This window comes from Acartia tonsa, chromosome 4, assembly GCF_053477335.1.
Source record: "Acartia tonsa isolate MP-2025a chromosome 4, ASM5347733v1, whole genome shotgun sequence".
Classification (NCBI taxonomy): domain Eukaryota; kingdom Metazoa; phylum Arthropoda; class Copepoda; order Calanoida; family Acartiidae; genus Acartia; species Acartia tonsa.
The window spans coordinates 34020769-34046046 of NC_137263.1; the positions used below are offsets into that span (position 1 = coordinate 34020769).

The following is a 25278-nucleotide window of genomic DNA, read 5'->3' on the forward strand; positions in this document are numbered from 1 at the left end:
TTTCATCTGTCTTTTTAAAAACAACAAATGCATCTACTTTAAGTCCTATACCTGAATATCCCACTGTACATATATCAAAACTAACAGTGTCTACTATTAATATGGAAATTGGAAAAAAATTATACCTCCCCTGTAAAATTGGCTTAAATTAAGATATTCTAGGTGATGCATTTGCTTTCTTTGATAGCGGAGCGGGTCTGCCAATAATTAACTGCGAATACCTTATTTCTTTAAATCCTACTTATGATAAAAAAGATATTTTAAAAGGAATACAAACGTCCAACTATAACCTAATTTCTATAACAGGACATTCTCTCAAAATATTAGGAACAATCGATTTATATTTTTTCATCCCTATTTTAAATGAAAAATGCAAAATAAATTTCTATGTAGCAGAAGGAATGGACGACCCCCTTCTAATTAATATGGCCACACTAAAACATTTTAAAGTAGCAGTATCACTTTATACAGACCCCCCTAAACTTTTTGTTGATGCTGAACCCAGAATTTATTTGGAAACTTATTATTTAAATGATACTGAACGCAACACTTGTATTTCTGATGTTGTATTTTTAAACCCTAAAGAAATAAAACTTGTCCATTTTCATGTGCACGCCCTTACGTTTTATGTTTCAGGAGCGCACCTCTTTATAACACAAGATAAAATTCCTTACAAAGAAATAGGCTATATACGAATAATTCCTAGTATTGCTGAATTACAAATATATAAAGACAATTATATCCTCCCTGGTTATGCCCAAAACGTTGGCGCACAACCATTCAGAGGAACCATAAAAGGAACTTTAGTTACAGTCAAAAATTACTCTACTATACCCATCCCTGATGATACGAGCGAATTAAGTTCAATTATTAATACTTTTCAACAAGAAAACATTAATATATTCTACGAATGTCATTTACCTGCTGAAACTGAATTTTCTATCCAAAATATTTGCATACACGATTTCCATTCAGCACAGCCTGAAATAAATAATTTTCACATTAATAATATGAATGTTACATTTCCTAAACATTCTCCTTTTCTTTCTAACCCTACATGCGAAAATAATGACGTCACTACACCAGGAAAAAGTCTTACAGAGGAAAGGATAGACATTAAAGAAAATATTATTCCTAAACATGAATTGCCTAAATATTATGACCCTGCCCAAACAATACAATTAAGTTTTAATAGTGACTGTATTATCACACCTGATGATTTACTACCTAAAGGTCTAGATATACCAAATACGATGCTAGCAAATGCTACAGACATGGTTTTAGAAAAAGATTATAAACAACATATATGGCCTTATGTTAAAAACATTTTTATTGATAGTTATCCTAAAGTAGTATCCCTACATTCCCTGGATAGAGGGGATATCTCAGCCACTTGTGGCTATTATCAAATACGTCTCAAAGAAAATGTAGAATTGCCTAAAATGCGAAAAATTTATTATGAGAATAGCGCTAATGCTGAACTTTTGAGAGATGTTTTAGAATTTTTAGTAAAAACAAGAGTTATAGATAAGGCCAGTGCTAAAGGGGGTGATTTACCAGCATTTTCTTCCCCATGTTTTTTAGTATCACGTAAAGATAAAAGAAATCAATCTGCCCGCCTAGTTGTTGATTTTCGAAGTCTTAACGAACTCATTCAAATCGAGCCAATTGCTATATCTAATTTTAGAATGCTTTTAAATACAATGAGAGATGCTGTAATATTTAGTAGTTTAGATCTTAAATCTGCTTTTCAATCTATAGAATTAACAGAAGACTCAAAAAAGTTAACACAATTTAGCAATATGTTTGGGACCTACTATTTTAACACCCTATGCACGGGGATGGCCAGCAGCCCAACCGCCCTTAGTAGATTCATAGATAAAATAATAAATATGGTCCCCAAATATGAAAATGGCCAACTTTTATATGACGAAAATGGTTTCCCTATATTAGAATGCAATAAACTAGATAATGTACTTATTTATTACGACGACATTTTAATTTATACGTTAGCAGCAGAGACATATGAAGAAACATTACAAAATCATTTTAAATTAGTAAAAATAGTAGTATCTAGACTTGCATGGCATAATGCTAAATTAGATATGGCTAAGGCTAACCTAGGACGGGCACAAATCAATTTCTTAGGATGGCTTATAGGAAATAATTTTTGTCAGGCGGACCCAAAGAGGGTAGAAGCAATAGCGAATTTGCCTTTCCCTAAATGCCAGACAGGGATGCGTGGATTTTGTGGAAGTTTAAATTTTTTACGAGATACATTAAATTTTTCTATATTAAAAAACGTTCATTATCTTACACCTCTTACCTCTAGTTCCTTAGAATCGTATAAACCTACAGATTTACAACGAGAAAAATTTAAAGCCTTACAACAGGCGCTAATGGAAGGACCATTATACTGTAAAATTATCCTAAAAGGAGTACCTAAACTTTTATTGACGGACAGTGCTTCTGGAGAACTTAGCCAATTTGGATGTATTTTAGGGCAATTGGTACCCCCCAAAACTTCTATTATTACTGTACCACCAGGTATAAATCTAGATGACCCAACCCACCAAATTATATTCAATAACAAATTACCTGTTAAGCCTATTCCCCCTCTCCTCCCTGGGACTTGTACAAAAAAGTATCTCTCGCTCATCTCCATCCCTCAACCACCTGAAACAAATTATTTAAATGATAAAACATTAGGTTATGGCACACACGCTGATAACTCTTTGGGAATAACAATTAAAACTATGATTTTAGCATATGACTGTAAGATAGATTTTAAAAAAATATGCCAAGAAACCCATGAATATGTAAAAGGTCATGTGGCTTATCATATGATTTTAGATAAGGATTTTGGAGGAAATAAAGCAAAAATGCAAGATTTTCTTAATAATATCAAAAATGGAATATTTTATATTGACAAAAATTTACAAATAATGAACGCTCTAGCACATGTTTTCATAAGGACTTTTACCATAATCAATTCCACTACTCTATTCAATAAAAAACCGCTCATTACATTTAATAATGGGAAACTTAAAATCCCATTTTTCTTCCTACTATATTCTAGCGACAATAAATTATTTATGAGACCCTCCTTGGTAGACAAACATTCTAGTTATAATTTGGGAAAACATGCAGGGACATTTGAAATAGTATTATATTATTCTAAACGCATACCACCCGAATTTAAAAATCAAAACATTATGAATCTTGAATTATATGCACTTGTAGAGAGCTTACGCGCCGTAGAAAAAATTATATCTCACGAAGAAGTCCTTTGTTGTGTCGACAACAAAGTATTATATTATGCATTTAGTAAAGAAATTATAAACGCTTCTCGCAATCACGTGACCAACTGGGGCCCCGTGATTGGAGTAAACTTTCCAGGGATAAATTTAGTTTTTATTAAAACAGATCACAATCCTAGTGATTTTCTAACAAGAATTTTTCATATTAGCAAACCCGATATTAAAAGAACTAAACTACCATATTATGTTGATCCCCTCTTAGATGAAAATATGCCTACCGATCATATTATATCTTTAAAAGATTGGATCGCATGGGTGGAAGCTAATCCACAATATCTCAAACAGAAAAAAAACCCCTCAGCAACCAACGTTAAGATTTCTATAATAGTTAATCATTCTGTAACATTATTTGATTTGATACAACCATTTCTTATTAATAATATTAACGCTAAATTGTTAAACCTTGCCTATGGAAACGATTTTACTAGTTGTTTTTACCCGCCCCGTATAAATCTTACCTTTGAAAATCCTACAACACAGATAGTTAGCCAGCTTTGTGTTTCTTCTCGTCATAATAGGTATCAACCTAAAACAAAAAAAATATTAAGTAAAGCTAAACCCTTTATTTTACAATCAGAAAATATATCAACAAATAGTTATTTTATTTTACCTACAAAATATATTTTTAACATGGACGATTATGCCCATTTATTTCCTAACCACATTAAAATTTTATCTACTTTTACTAATAATCAATCTACTGAGACAGAAAAACCTGAAAGTAAATCAGTAGGATCTGCCCTATCCTTGAATATGGCTTTCAAAAATGCAGAAAATTTATATGACCCAATGCGTACATTAGAAAAATCATTAACCCCGGATTTTATCAATACTTTGCAAAAATCTCAATTTCAAGATATTTTTGATAAATGTGTCATTTCAAATTCAAAATCTTTTACAGAAAATAATCGCACTTATTCTTTGCACAATGGAACCCTATATGTCAAAATTAACAATAGTTGTTTAAAATTATTAATTCCCGATGAGTTAGTAAACAAATATGTAGCATTAGCACATTTAATGTCCAATCATTGTGGACCTAAGAAAATGATTCTTATTTTAACCAGCTATCATCACCCAAAATTAAAATCTTTATGTTACAAATTTGCTAATAGTTGTATAGCATGCTTACTTGTGAACCATCCTAATAGAACAGAACAATTAGGAATCTTCCCTTACTTAAAAGATGTAGGAGAAATCCTACACATGGACCTTATGGAATCTATAGGACAATCATCGGGATTTAGCCATATTCTTGTTACTAAATGTATAATATCAAATTTTGTAATTTTAAGCCCATTATTTGAAAAATCAGCAAAGGAATTTATTTACATTTTTACTAACCATATTTGGCAAATTTTTCATCCTGCCGCTGTCTATACTGACAACGGCAGCCTATTTATTGCTAAGAAAACAATTAGAACCCTTGCCCTAATGGGAACCCGCGTAATTTACTCTAGTGCATATACCCCCTCCTCACATGGAAATACAGAATCCTACGTGAAAATTTTTAAACAAGTTATGAAGAAATGCCTTGCTTCTGGCAAAGATTACAATTGGACACTAATACCAGCTTTAGTAGCCCATTTGCATAACTCAATACCTAACGCAAACACCGGTTTTTCTCCTTATCAACTGGTTTTTGGACCTAATAGGCATTTAAGTTCTACATTTTTAGATAATAATTTTCCTAAATTGCATCCTAATTTGCGCAATGAAAGAGAACATTTGCTTCAGTTACATTCTAATCTTACACACATTTTGGGCCAGGCTAAATTACAAGAAACCAGGGTTATTGAGAAACGTACTGAGGCTCGTAATAAAAACAAAATAAAAAGAAACTTTGAGGTAGGACAAATAGTTCTCTGCAAGGACAAACAAAAATTACAAGGCCATACTCGTCCATTAAAAACTCTATATGAAAATACGCCTTACATTGTTTTAAGAATAACAGACACTAAAATTTTATTATGTCGAATTGGTGATACTTGGACTATTTTCAGATCTAAAAACGAAGTAAAACATTATAATCCTTTAGACCCCGATTTTGATAATTTACCATCTGTAGTAAAGAAAATTTGTTCCAATCCCAAATTTAATTTAACACAAGCTGATATAGACAACTTAATAAAGGAAGGTTCATTTAATTTCGAATCTTTTATTGAAAAATCTGATATGGATCCACAATTGCTGGAATTTTTGAATTCTATGGATCTCCCCCCCCTTGTTAATGACTTAACAGACGAGGAAATTGAAAGAGATTTTCTAGATGAAATAGATCAAAGAGTAACACGTAGCACTAAAAAAACTATTATTCAAAATATAAAAGACGATCTTACCTCTAATACTAAAACTCATAAGCATATCCGTTTCTTCCTGCCTGAAAAAGAATAAATTATTATATACATGAAATTTATCTTTCAACAAAAATATAAAATCAATTTTTGCAGAAATTTTGCATTAGAAATTATCTTTTCAATCTTTGTAACTCTATCCTATTAATATTTATCTTTCCTAGAAATTATATAAAAAAAAATCTTACCTTCATTATATATTTTTCTATTTAAATACCAATATCTCTTACAACATTTCCATTTTCTGGCATTTTTTACTTTGAAATAAAAATAAACAAATTTATTTTTTTTTACATCAAAGACATTTTTTATATTAAACACCCTTCTTTATAAATACAATGAACTTCTATAAAACAGAGTGTTGCTACAAAATTACTACTACAAAATATTAATATATTTAATTAGCCGCTTCTTCGGCGTTTTCTTCATCATCTTCATCGTCAACCACTATAAGCTCAGGCTCAGGCGATGGAGGTCCATAATCAGGAGACGAACTTGGAGACCTTTGATGTTCGCACCTACGGGGCCTCTCCTCCTCCCCATCCCTAAGCCGGTTAAAATCCATTTCTATCCTAGGGGCTGGAGCATCTGGAGGCATAGCGCGCTCGGGGGTGCCCTCAAACTGCCTAATGAATACGTAATTGTGCATTCCCCAGTACACAAAGTCCAATTGATCCCGAATTCCTTCGGAGATCCCTTGGACTCTGCGTAGCTGGGAAAGGCATCTTTCGTTACGATTCATTATGGAGTTGAGCACACCCCTGTGCTCACGAACCATATCCACGACACGGACCTCCACGTTGTTTACGGACGTCGTTAAGGCTCTCATTTCCCTGCCCATCTGGCCTAAAAGATTGCCTAAGTTCTCGCCCATTTGTCTGATTGCTTGGGTAAGAACCTCATGACGCTCGCGCTCTAATCTCCTTGCAGAAATTGGGCTCATCCTAGCCGCTCCTAAAATATTTATTTTTTTTAAGTTTACTTTTTCACTTTGTTAACTAAAAGATTAAAACGCCTATTAAATACAGCTTCTATAATGTTATTTCTAATAAAAAATAAAGTTTTTTTATCTACCTCCATTTCCAGCACCAGATTTTCTTGGGGTTTCGTTTTGTTTAACCATTTTTATTAACAATGACTGAAAAATTTATAAGCTTCACTTTAAATCATAAATTATATATATTGTAACCTTCTCAAGATATACACACTTTTCATTAAGTTTAGATATTTTTTTTTGTTAACAGCTCCAAGCAAAAATGACTACTAACCCTTTTTCTCTCACCCTCAATATAGTTGTCTGTCTCTAACTATTTATAACCCCATTTCCTTCAACTTTAGGCAAGACAGACATCCCACTACTTTTTACAAAATAAATCACAAAACATTTTTTTTGGTTTTGTTACTTTAATGTTACTCTTCTTAAGCCTCTCTATCATGCGTTTACAAATACTGTAAACTTATTTTACACTACTGTTACACTATAACAATTTGCGGTCTACCAAACCAGCATATATATAAATGAAGTACATTACACTTAGTCTTAAAATTATCTTTATTTCTTTTTATGGCTTTGTTTTAGCTTAAAATCAGGGATAAATATAAACATAAAATTTATGCGCTATTATCTATTGACAATTTTTTCTTCAGATGCCTGCGGACGATTATATCCTAGCAGAAAATTTTAAACACTACGTGGCACAATACTATGTGTTGAGCAATTATACCTATAATGTTCGTAGAAACCTCCTAAATGATGTCAGGCTAACTTTCCAAGAAACAAAATCTCCTAAACGTCCGTTTATTTTTCTCAAATATATAACTTTAAAAAATTGTCTACATAATTTGGAATCGATTATAAAACAGTTATATTCTCTTGGACTTCATATATGCCCTGAACATAAAGTTATATGCGGGAAGTCACTTTTTGTACACAAAATATGGATCTCCCTTTTTAAAGGTTATCAATTAGAAGTAGACAAATTAATTAGAGGGACACCTTATGAACATTGTTGATTCTGAGCTCGCGTGCATAAATATTTTTCATAATTTTTATTTTTTCTGTTCTGACAAAATGACCCAAGCTATGATAGATCGCTTTACTTTAAATTGTGCAATTATGTGCCTAAACAGAATTGAAGCAAATGCAACAAATCTTTTATCACGATTAAGCGCTCCCCACTGCCACCATGTAACAAATAATACAGCATGTAATATATATTTGAGACATGTAGCTATAGGCAAAAATATACTAAAAACTAGAGTTAATAAATTTCTATACTTCTTTAGAAAAATGCAAAAACAATATTGTACTAGGCATAAAAAATTATGCACACTGGACTCGGATGAGACAAAAAGATGGATAGTGACCCTTATACGTCTTTACAAAGCATATAAAAACTTAATAAAAAACACACCATATGAATCATTTATTTAAATATCTATTGACAAAATTTATATATTTTAGATCATGTACAAAATTGCTCTTTTCTTCCTTTTCCTGCCATTCTTTCTTATTCAAGCTGAATTCACTTTCTTAAAAAGTGAAGATTTTGACGTCCAAGCTGATGGTGGTTTCATAGAAACAAGGACCGCCTTAATTATTAATCATTCTGATATAATGGCAACTGCAGATACAAAAATTGCAGCTGCGGCTACCAAACTGAACGTCTTTAGCTATACAGGAGTACAACTTAAAACATTAAAAGACAACCAAATCTGTATTCTCATTAACGCTTTCTCAGCACTAGCCAATAAGATTAAAAATGAATATTCAAAGTTTAAACGTATTCGTAATTCCCTGGGGTCAAAACCTACCATCCCTGTGGATAAAACCTTTCATATTTCAATAAACGACGACATTGCTAGCCGATTACTTGTAGATCTTGAAACTGCTGCAGCAAATATTGATTCGCAAATTCGTCCTACAGGCAGCTGGGAAACGCTTCTAACACAACCTGCAAAACTTTCTTCATTTGCTAATACGGCCGAGAACATCATAGAAATCATGGAGAATTTTTTCTCTATATTAAATCTCCATACCAATATCCTAAAATTGTCAACTGAGGGAACCTTGCATGATGATATAAAAGTAAATTTCTTTTTAAACGGATCGGACCGCGTAGATTTTGATAGCTTAAATTTTATTTCCGCAGGAAAAGACGATGAAAATGCAATTTTCGTACTTGAATATTTAATTATTAAATCTTACAAGTCAATTACTAAACAAATCCCAGTTGCCTATTACGGAATATCCTTAGAAAATAATTACTTTTATGATGAAATAAACCACAAAATTATAACACAAGACATCCCTTATACAACCCCTCTAGCTACGCTAAAAAATAAGGAACAATGCCTAAAATCGGTAAATAATAAAAATGATACAGGAGTAATTCTACACTGCATTTTTGGTAAGAATTTGAAAACTTTTGACATTTTTGCAAACGGAATTTTATTCCATAAATCCACCCCTAGTATTTTAAGAGGAATCACAACCGACCTTCAGTATGAAGCGGATCCGGACATTTTTCCAGCTTTTATTTCATTTAATGGCAACCTCTCTTTTACAGATAAAGACCTGGGAAAAGTAACAGTCACAAAATATTCTCCTTTTTCTGTACAATCCCACTCTCTTACCCCCAAAATGAAAATGTTTTTAAAATCTTTCATTAATAATACCATGTTACCGCCAGCGAATGATAATGAATTCATAAATTATTTACTACATGATTACGAGGAAATTATAATAAACATCCTCTCGCTACTATGTCTACTTCTCATCCTTGTGTGTTGCAAATATCTTTTCACATTGTACCAAAAATCCACGACGGATCCGAATATCGTGCTTCTAAGAATTATGAGACAAAGATTTAACAGACAATAAACCAACCTTTATATATATCCTATTTTTTTTTCTTCTCCATTTCCAAAATATTTTATTTCTCACAGCTAGACCTTGCCAATATTTTGTCTACCCTTGACAAGGATATTTTTTCCAAAACAGTATTAATTTAATACCTTTTTGTTAACACGAACATTTTGTTCTGAATTTTAGTACTAAAAATGCGTCGATCAACTTTTTTCAACATTTCCTTTACACATACACTTAATTTTTTTTAGATGTACGATATGTTTAAATCTTGTACTACAAAATATCTCTTTTACCACCGTCTATACTGACGGACTAATCCATGTTATTTCCGGCCACGCTCCATAACTAAATATGCCATTAACTGGCACACAAAAAATTGTTTTCTTTTAGACTTCCTACCAGGTATAATTGTAACCAAAGGATTTTACATAAGTTTTATCTTTTTTTTCTTCATTCGTTACAATAATTAGTCCTACCAAGAGCAAATTTTTAAACCTATCAGTCTTATAAAGCAATATTTTTTTTCTCTCCCTTTTACTCCAGCACATTACAAAAACATAATTATTTCATAGAGTAGCTTCGCTTCAAATAAATTACCGTATATATATAACTAAAGTAACTAACAATTTCTATTATTCTTTTTTTTATTTTTTTTTAACCATAACTGTCATATTTTAAGACATAACAATTTTCATTTATTAAAAAGAATCCATAGATTCAAACTTTTACATACAGTTTAATTTTAAATACAATAAGGCCAAATGAATCATATTAAAACATAAAAATATTTTTGCACTTTGCAAAATATTAATTTTGTTCCTCCTTGAAGTATTTTTCTAATTTTTTTTATATATAATTTAAATTCATAGGCCTAAACAAAGATAAATTTAAACAAAAATAACAGTTTCTTTTCTGCGCTTTGCAGCATAATCTTTTTTTTTAATCACATAAAATTTTCTATATATAATTTTAACGTATGAGCCTAAAAATTAACAAATATAGCTATAACAAATATAAATTTTTCTCTTATATTTTTTTTAATACTTTTTATCACAGAAATTTTCAAATACCAGAATGTTTAATTTAAACTTATGTGCCTAAATATTAATATAAAAATTTCACAGCCTAAACTTTTGTATATAATGAGCAAGAGTAATTTAAAAATTAATACAACTTTTAATACTGTAATTTTCGTATAAAACAGATAGGAACTTTTGAATGATAGACCTAATAAAAAAAAATTTTTTTTTTTCACAACCAAAATTGTTACTATATATTATAAGCGTTTTTTTTTAATAATTACCCCCCCCTTACTACAATTTTCCACAACCAAAAATTGAAATTTTGAATGATAAACCTAATGAAAATTTTTCCCAACCAAAAATGTTATTATATATTATAAGCGTTTTTTTTTAATATTTACCCCCCCCCTTACTACAATTTTCCACAACCAAAAAAAAAAAAAATTAAGTCTTGAATGTTTAATCAAAATATTTCAATTTTTCACAGCCAAACAAAACGATTTGAGCATTTTTTTTTATATATATAGTTCCCCCCCACAAATTTTCTACTGCCAAAGAGAATTATAATTTTATAAAATGGATCTAAATATAATTTCACAGCCAAAAGTTTTTACATAAGCGTTTTTTTTTAAGAGATCGAATATGTCCCAAAATAGTTTTTCAGACAATCTGAATAAACCTTTATGATATCAATTATATTTTTAACAAAAATACAAACTAACTTAAAATTACTAACTATTTTGAGACAAAATCCTCATACTCCTCCTCTTTAAACAAAAATTAATATAATATTTTATTTTCCACTCATTCGATAATAGAAATAATCTGTTGCTGAATTTAGAAACATATTCCTTTGTTCTATTGACATAATTTTTATCAAAAAAAGCTATTTTCCTTATAACCAATAAAAAAGAGACTATTTCTATTAACAAATACTTTTTAGACTATGTCTGCAGCTGGATTTAACTTAAGCACGCATTTCTCATTCAGGGTAATATATCCTAAGGGTATTTTAATAATCTTACTATTGATATCAATATATAATTTCCTCGCTATTTTATTTTCGAACCTGGCACTATAAAGCTTTTTTTTTGTCGTTTTTTTTATTATTCAATGGGGTGCGCACATTTTATTAACATAAAAAGTAATACTAAATAAAACAAAACCCCCTAAGTAGATTTTTCTATTTTCATGGGAAATATAAATATTTTTAGTATTTAGTCCTCTTTTAACCGGCTGACATGAACTACGCGCACGCTGCGAGATGTATAACCGAGTCAGGTAAAATAATTTAAATATAATAAAAGAAAAAGCCAGCAGCAGACAAAGTTTTTTTTAAAAAAAAAATGAACTGTTTTCTTTTCTAAATGAGTAAAAAAGGAAGCAAGAATTCTAAAAATAAATATAAAAGATACCTTTTAATCATTACAATTAAAGAATATATCGTTATAACTAGGAAAAGAATTTTTAAAGCCATTATAAGAAAGTATAAAATTAAATCAAGGTGCTCCTAATTTACTCACGAAGAAAAAAAAACTAATTCATTTTTACGGTATCATTAACATTTTCGCCGCTAGAGGCGAAGCTCTGGTCAGCCGAGGCTAACGCAGGGCGAACGCCGCTAGCGCCGGACGAGTGAGGAATTGGGCTGCTATGGCGGAAACCTTGACCACAATCTGGAGGGCCCACTTTTTTTGCCCCAGATGCGACCGGTTTCACTCCCGTGAACGGCGGTTCTGTCGCAGGTGCGGTAGGTTCCATTACCGGGAACGACGCCGCTGAGGGAACTGGTTCAGGATCCGAGGGAGCCTAAATAATAAAACTTTGTTTAAAACTTTGTATTCAAAGAAAACAAAACCTGTAAATCTACAAAAAAAAAGTAAATTTCTTTGCTATTCTTTTTCTTTCCCTCAAAACTTTATTAATATACAAATATTTTTATTCGTCTTTTTTTTTCTCCATCTATTCTTTCCTTTTGCTCTCAAAATTTTACTGATATGTAAGTTTTTTTCTATAGCTATTATTCTTAAGTCTTAATGACATGTCATGACAATAAATAAACGATCTTGACTTAAAATAAAAGCTTAAAAAGAAGAAAAGAATTTTACTACATTTACCTCTTCATCGGAAACATTATCTGAACTTTCGTTGCCCTCTCCATAATCTTCACTCGGATCGTATTGAGCTAAAAATAAATTTTTTTCAATGACTGATAGAGATAGTTTAGCTGTAGATTATATAATTGTAATAATGTTAATTATTTTTATGTTATTTTTATGCCGTTTGCTAGTCTAACGTATTTAGATTAAAAATCCTAAGGAAATACTTCTCTTTCCCCCTTCAGAGGTTAGGTAATATTTTTTTTTGGGGCTTAAGAAAAAAAAAATCTTTTCAAACCAAAACCATGGGAAATTAAAATCAAAAGCAATTACCTAAATACAGACACCAATGTCCGACGTACTCACAGACAGACCGCAACAGCGACCAGAGCCAGGAACGAAAAAGGATGGTGATGAAGAGAACACTGAAAAGAAAAGATCTTTTTTAGAGCCTAATGCGACATCATTTATATAAAAAAAAAGAGAAGTTTACATTTAAAAAAAAAAAAGTTTTTTTTAGCTTTAGATAATTCATTTTTTTTGCATCAAGTAAACTAGTTTCTTTTTAATTTTTAACAGTTTTTTTTCTTCTCTCTCTTTGCATCCTTTTACTATTAAACAAAATTAGTTTTTTTTCCCCCTCGACCTTTCATATCAGTAACTGCAAGTTTTAACATAATATGTTCGAATATTTTTATAAATTATTACCTGATGATAAGAGAGGCAGATGTTAAAACTAGCGTTGCGACGTCTACTGAATTATTCTCAGGAGTCGCGGCTAGGTCTTGTCCATGTCCTGCGGCCTCGGCGGCAACATTTTTAAAATTGAAGGCTGACATAACTAGGGTCTGAAAAATACAAGAAAATCTTTTCAAATCTTAATTATTATAAATACTTTTATGATAAAGTTATAACATATTTACACACTTTTTGAAGGCCTTCATAAAAATTACATAAAAGTATACATATTTACTAATTAAATTGGACTAAAGGTATATCCTCATACAGGGGATTTGAAATTGAAGTAGGCAAATCAGTTTTTTTGATGGCTGGCCTTTGACCAGAGACCGAAGGACGGACAAATTCTTGACCAATAGAATCCTCGTTATCAGTGTTGCTCCCGACCTCGAGTAAGCGCTCATTGGGCAAAACAGATCTTCGTTTAAAGAAGTTCACACACAAATAAACTAAAAACAAAAATGATAAAATATTTTTTACTATGCACATGTTCACAGGACCGCCATCTTTAAGAAAATAACCCATTTCAGGCCCCGTTTAAATGTAATGATAAAAACAGGGTTGTAAACTTTATATTAAGATTATTTAAATATATGACATATTTAAGATGAAAATTATCAATTCTATTTTTGTCTAACCCTGAGATCATCATCAAAATTAAATCTTTAATTTACAAATTTAATTTATTCCAAAAGAAAAGTTGGACACTCATTCAAATAAGAGCTAAGAAGCCTATCCAGGGTTGCCAAAAATAATAATAATATTTTATGTAATATTTTTTATGTATTAATTTTTCTATGTATTTACGATAATTAATCAAAAACAAATAACGTGAAAAGAAAAAAAAATAATAAGACACTAAAATGTAAAAAGTGAACTATAGGAGTTGGCACACACGAATTCCTTACTCCACAGAGACAATATTAAATTAATGACCTGATAAGCTGAGAATAATGGTCACAAAAAGGATGACCAACACTGCCAGGACGACCGAAAAAATATACCGAACGCAGAAAAAGTCATCATAACAACTTCTCCACCTTAAATAAAGTTAAGTAAAAAAAGAAAGAAGAAAAAAATAACAAGCATATTTAAAAAAATGTTATTTGTACAAAATAGATTTCTTTACCTAGTCAGAATATCTTCCCTGTCAGAATTGTCAAAACTTTTAAGAGAAACTGTAGTAGCATTCTCAAAACTTTTCAGGGATGGTGTTGTCGTGGTAGTCGTATCCATATCCACAGCTACATGTGGGACGAGTGACAAAGTAGAAAAACTCGAAACACTAGAAGTTTCCATTTCTATCTCAGGCACCTCCTCAATAATTTCTGAATCAGCCCAGGGTTGTCTACTCAAAACAAATCTAGCCAATACATCCATTCTTTTCCACAATTAATCAGAAACTGTTTTCTTTTTTAGGACTCTTAGCAGAATTAGAGAAGTGTGCAGACAATGCAACCATTTCCAGAATCCTCGCCACGGCTATGTAAGTTTTTTTTCTTTCTATATAGGTTCAATTTAAACCTACCCTATAACTAACTAATTTTTACATTTAAAACGAAACCTACACAGTTTTCTCCCGCTAATTAAATAAAAAATATTGCTAAAATGTAGGACGCTGAGAGCTTTCCAATACTAATTTAAATGCAGAAAAAAAACACACACATGAAATTAGCAACTTAGTTTATGGATAAAAGAAAATTAAATTTTCCTAATACAATGTTTTTTTTAGAGACTCCTTTCCTACAACAAGAACGAGAAGATACATTTTATTCACACAAAACCGAAATGATGTAAGCATTTTCTATTTAAAAAAAAAATATGACTTTTGCAATTATTTTTTCCCTTCTATTTATTTTTTTTTCCCTTTTTATTTAACAACAGTTTTTTTTAACACAACAAAAGAAAAAGAAATACTTTATCTATTTATATAAAAATTTTAATAAGCAATATATATAAAACATTTTTGCAGACAACTTATAATCAATGTTAAGTTATTAAAACATCAATATATCAATTAACACTATAGATTAAGGGAACATTAAAAGCAATAATAAATCTAATAACAAGTACATATTTTTTTTAGGTTATCACACTTCTCTGTATTGGGATCGAAGCTACAGAAATATTAGTGGTGGAGAATTCTGAAGCAGGTACATTCTACATGATGCCTGAGGAATACGTCAGTGAAAACGAAGTCACTGTCCTAAGAGAACAACTGATGGAAAGTAAGAACAAATGGATGGGTGGACTAAAACTACACCTGGGTAGTATGAAAGATAAAGAACAAATAATCCTGGTTGCGAATACAAGAATTATGGATATAACAGCAACAACAACATTCTCTAAACGACGACTGTCTAGAAATAGAGGCAAGACAGGAGGTGGCAAGTTCAAGCTCCAGACCATCCTAAATGCTTGTCAAGAGAAAACAACGCAAACAGGTCTTTATTACATTTTTTTCCTTTTTTTCAATCACATAGTTACATTGTCTTTAAATTTTAATCAAACCTTTATAAAAAAAATAAAGACCTATACCTTTTTCACTAAACAGCACTTTTTTTATTACAAAAAAAAATTTTTCCTCTTTTTTATCTTTTTAGGTAAAGCAAAAGTTTTTTTTAGAATGTAACTAAATAATCAAAATATATTCAAAACATGTAATCTCGTTATAATTTCCAAATAATGAATTTTAGAACAACACTTTTATATATAAAAAAAAAAATCCCGTGAAAATTTTACAAAAAAAAATACATATATATACTGTTTTTATTTTTCATGTAAGAGGTTCCGTGAATTTCTTTGCAAAGGAAATATATGTCTATCGCTTTTTATTTTGTAAGAGGTTCCGTGAATTTTTTTCTTTGCAAAAGAAAAATATATTTATTATATTCTTTTATTTTTCATATAAGATAATACATGATTTTTTTTGCAAAAGAAGGAAAAATATATATCTATTATGTTCTTCTATTTTATATATATCCTAGATGGAGATCTGATAGCCAAGGACGTTACCATGGAAGATACTCTGATGAATACTCCACCACTTACAGCGGAGGACCAAGCTATTTTGAACGATATTATCACTCTTGAGAATAATAGTCATGAACCTGAACATATGGAAGCAACAGTACCCAGTGGTAATACAGTTGAAATTGAAGGGACACCCCTTGGCTACATAGCTGAGGGGTGCCGCTTCGTAATGGCTAACAATAGAATATTGATCAACAAACCATTCGAAAAAATGTTGAAAGCTTTTACTCTAGATATTAATCTGTTCTCTGAACATAACCCTGAGGTACCTAACGGATACGCCGACGTCCACGTCGGCACTACAGCAGGCAGGATTATAGCAATCACTACAAGAAACAAATCATATCTTGGAGTATCCAAACTCAGAAAGCTGACTTTAGACAAAAGTCTCTTCGATCCGAATGAAAAAGCGACAGAAACTTTCAATGTAACCCAGGGAGAAGATCAAGATTGTACCTGTACCACATTAGAAGGCAGTGACGTCAGGAGTATCCATGAAATAACAGTCGCCACTCATCTAGAGGTAGGAAAAATACGCATCATGGTAAATCTTCCACCTCCATCAGTCCAAGAAATGAGGATAAAACCTAGAATGGAAGAAACAGCGGCAAAGATCAAACAATGCCCCCGCAGGAATTTAACCGGAGCCACACCACTGGACAGTGTTCAAACCTTATTTGAAATTCTGAAACATCATTCTGTAGTCTACATATTACCCCAACAATTGGCCAACACACCTTTGAGTTTCCTACTAAACCAAGAAGATGCGCAGATGTTCTTCAACCGATTCTTTGAACGCCAGATGCTAGTCAGATGTATTATGAGTAGAACTGTGTTCAATGAAATGGAAGTTGAGAGTTACCTGAATCAAGCTGTAATTAATATTCAACAGCTACTATCACATTCTCGCCTTGGCCTCATGGTCCTATCTACAAAGTCTGGAGATATATTACTAAACCATGCTGATATCATAACAGCATCCATCCAGGCCTTGCAGATGTGTGGGCTAACCTCTACTGTTGATAGTCTCAAATAAAAAAATAGAGGTAAGAAATTAGAGCTTTTTTTTTGTTCTTTTTTTTTTTGGGAAAAGTAGGGACGTGTTATGCCGATTTCATAAGGCATAAATAGTCGAACTGACAGAACAGAATTGTAGAGTAACCACGCATAAAATAAAAAGGGGAGAACCAGCCTATATAGTTACAGACTATATTTATGATAGTAAGGAAAAAAGGCGAATACTAGAGTAACAATGGAGTGCTATAAAAAATACATAACAGAACAAATATTTCAGGTAGAAAACAGCTACATAATGAACAACTGGATATATACACACAATAGAAGAAATAAGAAGGATAAAACAAAGAAGATATCACAGAAAAGAGAAAAATATTATAATTTTAAGAAACATGTTTAAGTATTACATTGATAGTTATTTTTATTTTTATAATGTTAGTGAGTCTAAAATAACTCCATAAGAAGAATGCAAAATAGGGTATACGTATTTTTGGATGAGTCATCGCTATGCATAGATATATATATATATATAGGTATACAAACGTTTCAACCCCTTATGGAAAAACAACCCTTTATACAAAAGCACAGAAAACGATTATGCATCTCTACAGGTATAAAAAGGGAAAACCAACTAGATATGATACCAGTCATTCCAGCTTGGTCCCTTGGTCAACAAATCTTCACAGGTTAGAAATTTTTAGGTTCGGTAAAAGTTTTTTCTTTGGTAGATAAAAGGTGCTTTTCTATTTCTGTGCTGGCGTTTTCTTTAACTTTGATTTTTTCCCTTATTCTCTTGTTGTTATTTTGGACTTTAACTTTTTGATAGTTTGAGAAAAATTTATTCTAACTTTACAGTTTTTTATTCATCTCTTTTTTTCCACTTCTTTTCTTTTTCACTTTAACAGCAATATTTTTCTTAGCCTAAAAATAAAAGAACTTATTAAAAAAATTAACCTAAGTATTTTCACATAGTTTTTCATATTCAAAAACATCTTAGTTCTAGTAGTAAAAGGATTAGAAAAACTTCTGCTTTTTTTTCCCCTTGAGGAAGTATAAAAACATAGTCGATATTTAGTTTAGTTTTAAGGATCAAACTTTAGTTATAAGGTAACATTACAATACATGTTATATTGTCTTCCTATTGTAATATCTATTTTGATTGCACTTATAATTATTTTTAAATTCTGTATTTAAAGAAAAAAAAAATATTATTGTCTTGTAATATTAAGTGTCGATTTTATTTTTCATATCAGCATTTTCACTTGCATAACTGATAAGTAAAAATAAATCAAAAAGAAAACAATTTTGAATAACTTGCCTTTTTTTATTATATCCGATATATAAGAGGAAACCTCTCTCCTCAGGAAAAATAATTGTTTTTCATTCGATCCATCCTACCATTGCCATCCAGAATAAGAAAAGGTTGTTTGTTGATTCTCGCGCTTCGCATTTAAGGACTCGACTCAAACCCGGTACTCGTCCCCGTGCTCTTGTACCTAAACAACAAAATAACATCAGATATAATTAACCCAATAATCGCATTAGTGGCAGTAGTGCATCCCTTTTGTTTTTTTTAAGGACCGAACTCGTGCTTGCCTACTGTATTCTACTGAAAGGAAAAGAGATATAGTATCAGAAGCATTACTTCTTTGATTATCCTGAAAAACAAGAGATAAGATTTAAGGTTAATTTTCTTTTGAGTATAACCACTGAACCAATTTTGCTACCCGTCTATCTCTCCGCTATTAACATCTAAATAAAGGAAATATAATATCCATCTCTTGACGCCGCTCAAAAAGATTTCGATCTGATCTAAAGACAAATAAAAGATTTTATCAAAGGGAAAGTGATTTCACCTTAACACCCCCCCCCCGGAGCAGAATATACACCCCTGCAATAATTTCGTAGTTTTTACCTTTCCTTATTCTTTCCTGCTCGTCAGAATGTGAAGAACTCATGGTCTTGAATATTATCAGGGCCGAGCAGGTTAATCTAAATTAAGAAAAGAGATGTGTTACTCTGGGTTTTATTTAGAAAAAAGGGCTGACGTTGGTGAGGAAAGGTGCACAGTCGGCTTCATGGTCAATGACATATCTCTCGGTATCATCCAGGCGGGGTCTCTCGTTCTCGTAGAGATTCTCGGGCATAGGTTCATTCTTCTTTAAGTGTGTCTCTACCCAACCGTGATGGTATAACAGTTTTACTATTTCAACAGCGTCATCAATGCCACATGATTCTTCTTGAACTCGAATATTTAGCTTGGAGAAGAGTCTCAACATCCTAACCATGAGGGCGTCCCATCTGTCATGCAGCTCGTGGTATTGGTATGGATCCATCCTAATTTGAGGAATGATTATTTTGTTTGTCTTGTTTATTTTTGGGAGGGGTGTGATTAATGTTTTTTAACTTTCCGGTATTTTATTTGTCCTTAAACAAGGGGGGGGGGGGGGAAGGCCTGGAGCTCCGGAACCTGGAGGCCTATCCAAAAAATCTTAAAACTTGGGAAAATTCATCATATAAGAATGATTTTATCCCTAATAACCTATACTCTCAGTCCAAAGATAAAGCCTATACTCCCTGTTTACGCAAATGTGTCAAAACTCCCCCCCCCCCTTATTTATTTAAAACAAATTTTGTAGCAGGAGAAAAAAAATAAATCTTATACAGCTAATATACACCCATACCTGTTATTATGATGTACGCGTACCCAGGTGATTGACTTGAATAGCCTGTTATTCAGAACTATCTGAAAAGGTAGAATATTTAAGAAATAAAAAATTACAAAATAAAAATAGCTCGTATTCATTCGAATCCGGTGGATAGGAACAGGTGATCTCATTCATACGCAAAAAAAATAGGTAACTAGCATATCGTATTATATCCATGGTTTTCTACGAATATAAAAATCTAAAAGCATAAGATTAAAAACAGTTATTTTTAGCCAGTGCCTCCGGCACCTCTGAGCAAAAAAAGTAGTTTCATTCTTATAATTGTACTCCTATATTTGCGAAAATCCGTTTATACTACGATGCAAGAAATATATTTATTAATTTTACATTTAAAAAAGTCCTGTATATTACGTAAGCTAAAAAGAGTCCCAAAAATGGGAGAAAAAACGAATACGAAGAATATTTTACAAAGAATTCTCAATAATTAATGATAAAATTTGAATTATAAAACAGAATGTTACATATTAACTTCAAAATTCACTGTAATTTCACTAAAAATGATTACTAAAATACAAAAATGCATCGTAGTCATATAATGCAGTTGAATATTGCGCCGATGGAAAGTTACGGTTGCCAACATACAGATTGAATAGGTGGCAAAACACTTTGCAAGACAGTTATATTTTTAATCGTAAAAATGCAACGAATAATAACATTTCATGAATTATATAAGTTATGCAGTTTTAATTAATTAACTGGTAAAATATTAAAATGATATTATATACATAAGGTGTTTTTTAAAGTTTGGCAACTTTGTCGAGCACGCTGATTTGATCTTCTGAAAACAGGGTTACGAAAGTTAAATTAATGTAAATTTTTTTTAATGTGAATGTAATATATTTTTGCAATGACTTAAATGAAATATCATCGATAAAATATAAAAAAATATATTGCAATGGATATAAAAGAAATATTTTTCAATATAAAGTTGTATACCTGTACAGAGCATGTGCATGAATGCCGCTATACCGATTGAAAACTATTGTAAACAATGAGTGTTATATTTCAAGTCTCTTAGAGAAAATACGTGTTATATCCAAGTATGATTGACAGGAGATGGTCCATGTCTCACAAGATTTATATGAATGTCAGTTAAGAACGCCTAGAGAGCTGATATTCAGAAGTTTAAAAAAGTACTTGTCTACCAGTCTTGGCTGTTAGTATATGGACCCTGCAATCAAAGAGTGGTTTGCGTAAAAGTAAGTGTTTAAATAATTTTAATATAAAAACATTAATAATATAGGACCTTGAGCGTACGGTTTTAGGCTGCCTTCGATTAACGGTTTAAGTTTTACTAGCGGCTATGCCCCTTAGAAGCCTCTAGGGGCACTTAAGGTAGGAAGAGAAAAGTCGAGGCCTCATCCTATTTTTAATTTGAGTTTCAGCTATAGATTAAAATAAATAAAAAGCTTCGTTGTAAAAGAGAACAATATTAATATATTTATATAATAGGATAATTGTTTTAAGCCTTTTTTAAGCCTTTTTGATTTGATCTAAGAAACACTTTTTATCCTATTCTTAATATTAAATAATCCGGGTTTAATATATATAAATGTAAAAGAAATATTAATAAATTATATTTAAATTGAATATTGTTTTTCAGGTTCAGCAACACTGATTCATCAGAAATAACTATTTGGGCGCTGCAATTAAAGATTGGCGAGATAGAAGTAAGTGTTTAAATAATGTAATAAAAAAATCAATATAATTTAGGACCTTACGCATGGTTTTAAGCTGCTTCGATAAACTGTTTGTTTTATAATTTTTTAAACCTTTTTGATATATGATATAAGAACGACTTTTTATCCTATTCTTAATATTTAAAGTATTCTACTATTAATATATATAAATAATAATAGAAATATTAACAAATTATATTTCAATTAATATTGTTTTTCAGACTTAACCAGGAATCAGATTCGTGAGAAAATATATGGGCGCTGCAATTAGTGAATGGTTTACATAGAAGTAAGTGTTAAAATAATTTTAATAAGAACATGGATATTTTAGGCCATGTTATTAAGACTATCCTTTAACGAAACCTTTTTAATTCAACCTTGCTACGAAGCCTTGTGTGATGGTAGAGTGTTTGAGTTCTTAGGGAACCACACTAATTACATAATATTATCTTGAGTTAGACAGGTTTTATAAGCTGTAAACAGACTAATACAATTAGATATGTCATTATCTTTAAATTATTTATTATAATCTATATAATAGCACCTTTGAAATAAGCTCATATTATATCCAACCTATATTCGCCCTTTAAGGTTTATGATTGTTTTAAGCGTAACGAATTTTTATACCCTTAATAGAAAGATATTATAAGATGTGTTTTATGTAAAATAATATTGAAAATATATATAAATTATATTTCAATTAATATTCTTTTTCAGGTTTAGCTTCGCACACAGCTGGGTGTATTCTCTGATTATAAGCTGACCGCAATTCGATCGTGGAACATTTCTTGCACCAACATGAAGCTGTTGCCATCAGAAATTCATCCGTTAAAAGTAAGTGTTTAATTATTTGTAATAAAAGATAGTTGGAATAATCCTACACGCAACTACGGCAACACCTCGGCCCCAAAAGGTAGTTTCCATGTATACAAGCGTAACAAATATGAAGTTAATATACACAGACACACATCGAACTACCTTCATGAAACTGTATACTAAATTATATTAACAATTAAGCTATTATTAAATTTATTAGATAGATATTAAACTGGTTAGACAAAAGTTAATACATAAAAATAACGTACTAGATAGGTAGCTATTTAAAATTAGATTTTACTACTTTATATTATTGAAACAGTACATTCAGGATATTATTAAAATCTAAACAGCATTACATTCATCCTCGTGCATGTTTACTTCGTGAAGAACAGCTGCCAGTTCGGCAGCCTGGGCAGCGGCGGGCAGCAGAGGGGAAGGATGGCAGCGATTAAGATGTGTAGTAATCCATCCATGCTGATATAACCTCTTACAAACCTCCCTCTGGATCTCGACATTGTCAGTTCTGGCTCTAATCTCTAGACTCTCTCTTAAAACTAACATACGACTATTTAATTCATACCATAACTCCAAATTCCCGTTATAAGACATTCTTAGTTTCTCTCAGTCTGGTTATGTATTGATAACTGAATTAAACTTTCTCTAATAAGCAGGCACGTACACAAGCTGTATCTACTTTCTCCATGAAATTTTCCCAAAACAGTTAACTTTCCTTTTTGTAAGGCCTTTTTGATTTGTTAATCCTTTAATTGCTTAATTTAAAAATGAATATTCTTTTTCAGGATTTTGGAGTTGAACCAGTTTTGAAGTGTGGAGCTTTGCAGTTCCATGGAGAACAACTTGAGTTCCATCTCAACATGTAACAGTCACAGATTATACAAAAAAATTTCATTATTTATTATGACGACAATGTTGAACCCAGAAAATTTGTTAGTCAGTTAAAATTAACAAATAATTTACAGAACGATACTAATAAGTTTTATTATGACGATCAATGTTGAACCGAGAATATTCTGTTAGTCAGTTAAAATTAACTTAAATAAAGCGTATTGATTACAATCAGTGTTTATTATGACGACAATGTTGACACCTAACATTCCACAAGCTAAAATTCTAAAAAATATTGACTTTATTAACAAATAAAGCGTATTGATTACAATCCGCCCAATCAGTGTTTATTATGACAACAATGTAGAACCGAGAAAATTTGTGTCAGTTAATTAAGTTCTACTCGAGAGCTCCAAACATTCCACAAGCTAAAATTCTAAAAAATATTGACTTCATTACACATTTGACAGGTGTATGGTATGTTATTTACAGAAACGATACTAGTAAGTTTTGTAGTTTCAGTATTGACCTGGATAATATCTATATGACCTGTTATGTTATAATATGAAATAAATTCTAAATAAAATCATTATCATCATATTTTATTAATTTCATATTCCATATAACGAAAGCAAATAGTGCTGAGTAAAAGGATGTTTGTTTGGAAAGTATTAGGTCTGAATATTTCCTCATTATATTTTATTTGCGATTTTTATCATTAAGTAGAAGGATGTTTGTTTGGAAAAATCTGGACTTAGCCTAAAAATTTACCTAAAAATATTGACAAGAATTTAATTAACAAGTAAGAATGGAAAAACCTACCTTAAATACTGGAGATCTTGAGGCAAGTATAAACTTGTGCACTTTTAATTTGGAGGTACTAGTTTCTATCAAACAATCAGTAAACTCTGGATCCTCATAACAATTCTCCAGGTCACCAGAGAGACAGGATACTGCACTTTCAGGTCCAGGTTTTATAACTTCCAGCCAAATAGTCAGAGTACCTCCAGGTAGGAGACTTGCCTGATTGTTCTTCAGTACATTAATCTCCATAAAAGCAGCATTACAATTTCCCTCTCCAGGTGGCACTGTTATCAATCGACATTTAGGCATCAGTAGTAGACTGTTGTTATCTTGGATGCCAATCTTTTGTAGTTTCAGTATTGACCTGGATAATATCTATATGACCTGTTATGTTATAATATGAAATAAATTCTAAATAAAATCATTATCATCATATTTTATTAATTTCATATTCCATATAACGAAAGCAAATAGTGCTGAGTAAAAGGATGTTTGTTTGGAAAGTATTAGGTCTGAATATTTCCTCATTATATTTTATTTGCGATTTTTATCATTAAGTAGAAGGATGTTTGTTTGGAAAAATCTGGACTTAGCCTAAAAATTTACCTTGTCAATTTTTACCAAAAAGTTGGTCAAATTTTACCAATTTTTTTTTTTTGGCAAAGTCCAAAAATTTGGACTTAGCCTAAAAATTTACCTTGTCAATTTTTACCAAAAAGTTGGTCAAATTTTACCAAGTTTTTTTTTTTGGCAAAGTCCAAAAATCTGGACTTAGCCTAAAAATTTACCTTGTCAATTTTTACCAAAAAGTTGGTCAAATTTTACCAAGTTCATTTTTTTTGTCAGAGTCCAAAAATCTAAAAAAATACCTTGTCAAATTTTACCAACTTTTTGGTAAAAATTGACCAAATTGCGTTTTTTTGTCTAAGTCCGAAAATTCGGACTTA

The 25278-nt window shown here is 31.1% G+C and overlaps 1 protein-coding gene and 1 long non-coding RNA gene across 2 annotated transcripts in view; both read left to right on the forward strand.

Annotated features, from left to right (window-relative positions):
* Window positions 1–25278, forward strand: part of LOC145316905 (uncharacterized) — a 60879-nt gene that overhangs the window by 30952 nt on the left and 4649 nt on the right. The window lies entirely within an intron of this gene.
* On the forward strand, window positions 20936–24414 carry LOC145316904 (uncharacterized). The gene is made up of 5 exons (XR_013878765.1): window positions 20936–21382; window positions 21787–21853; window positions 22084–22151; window positions 22580–22696; window positions 23482–24414. It is a non-coding gene; the product is annotated as an uncharacterized LOC145316904 (long non-coding RNA).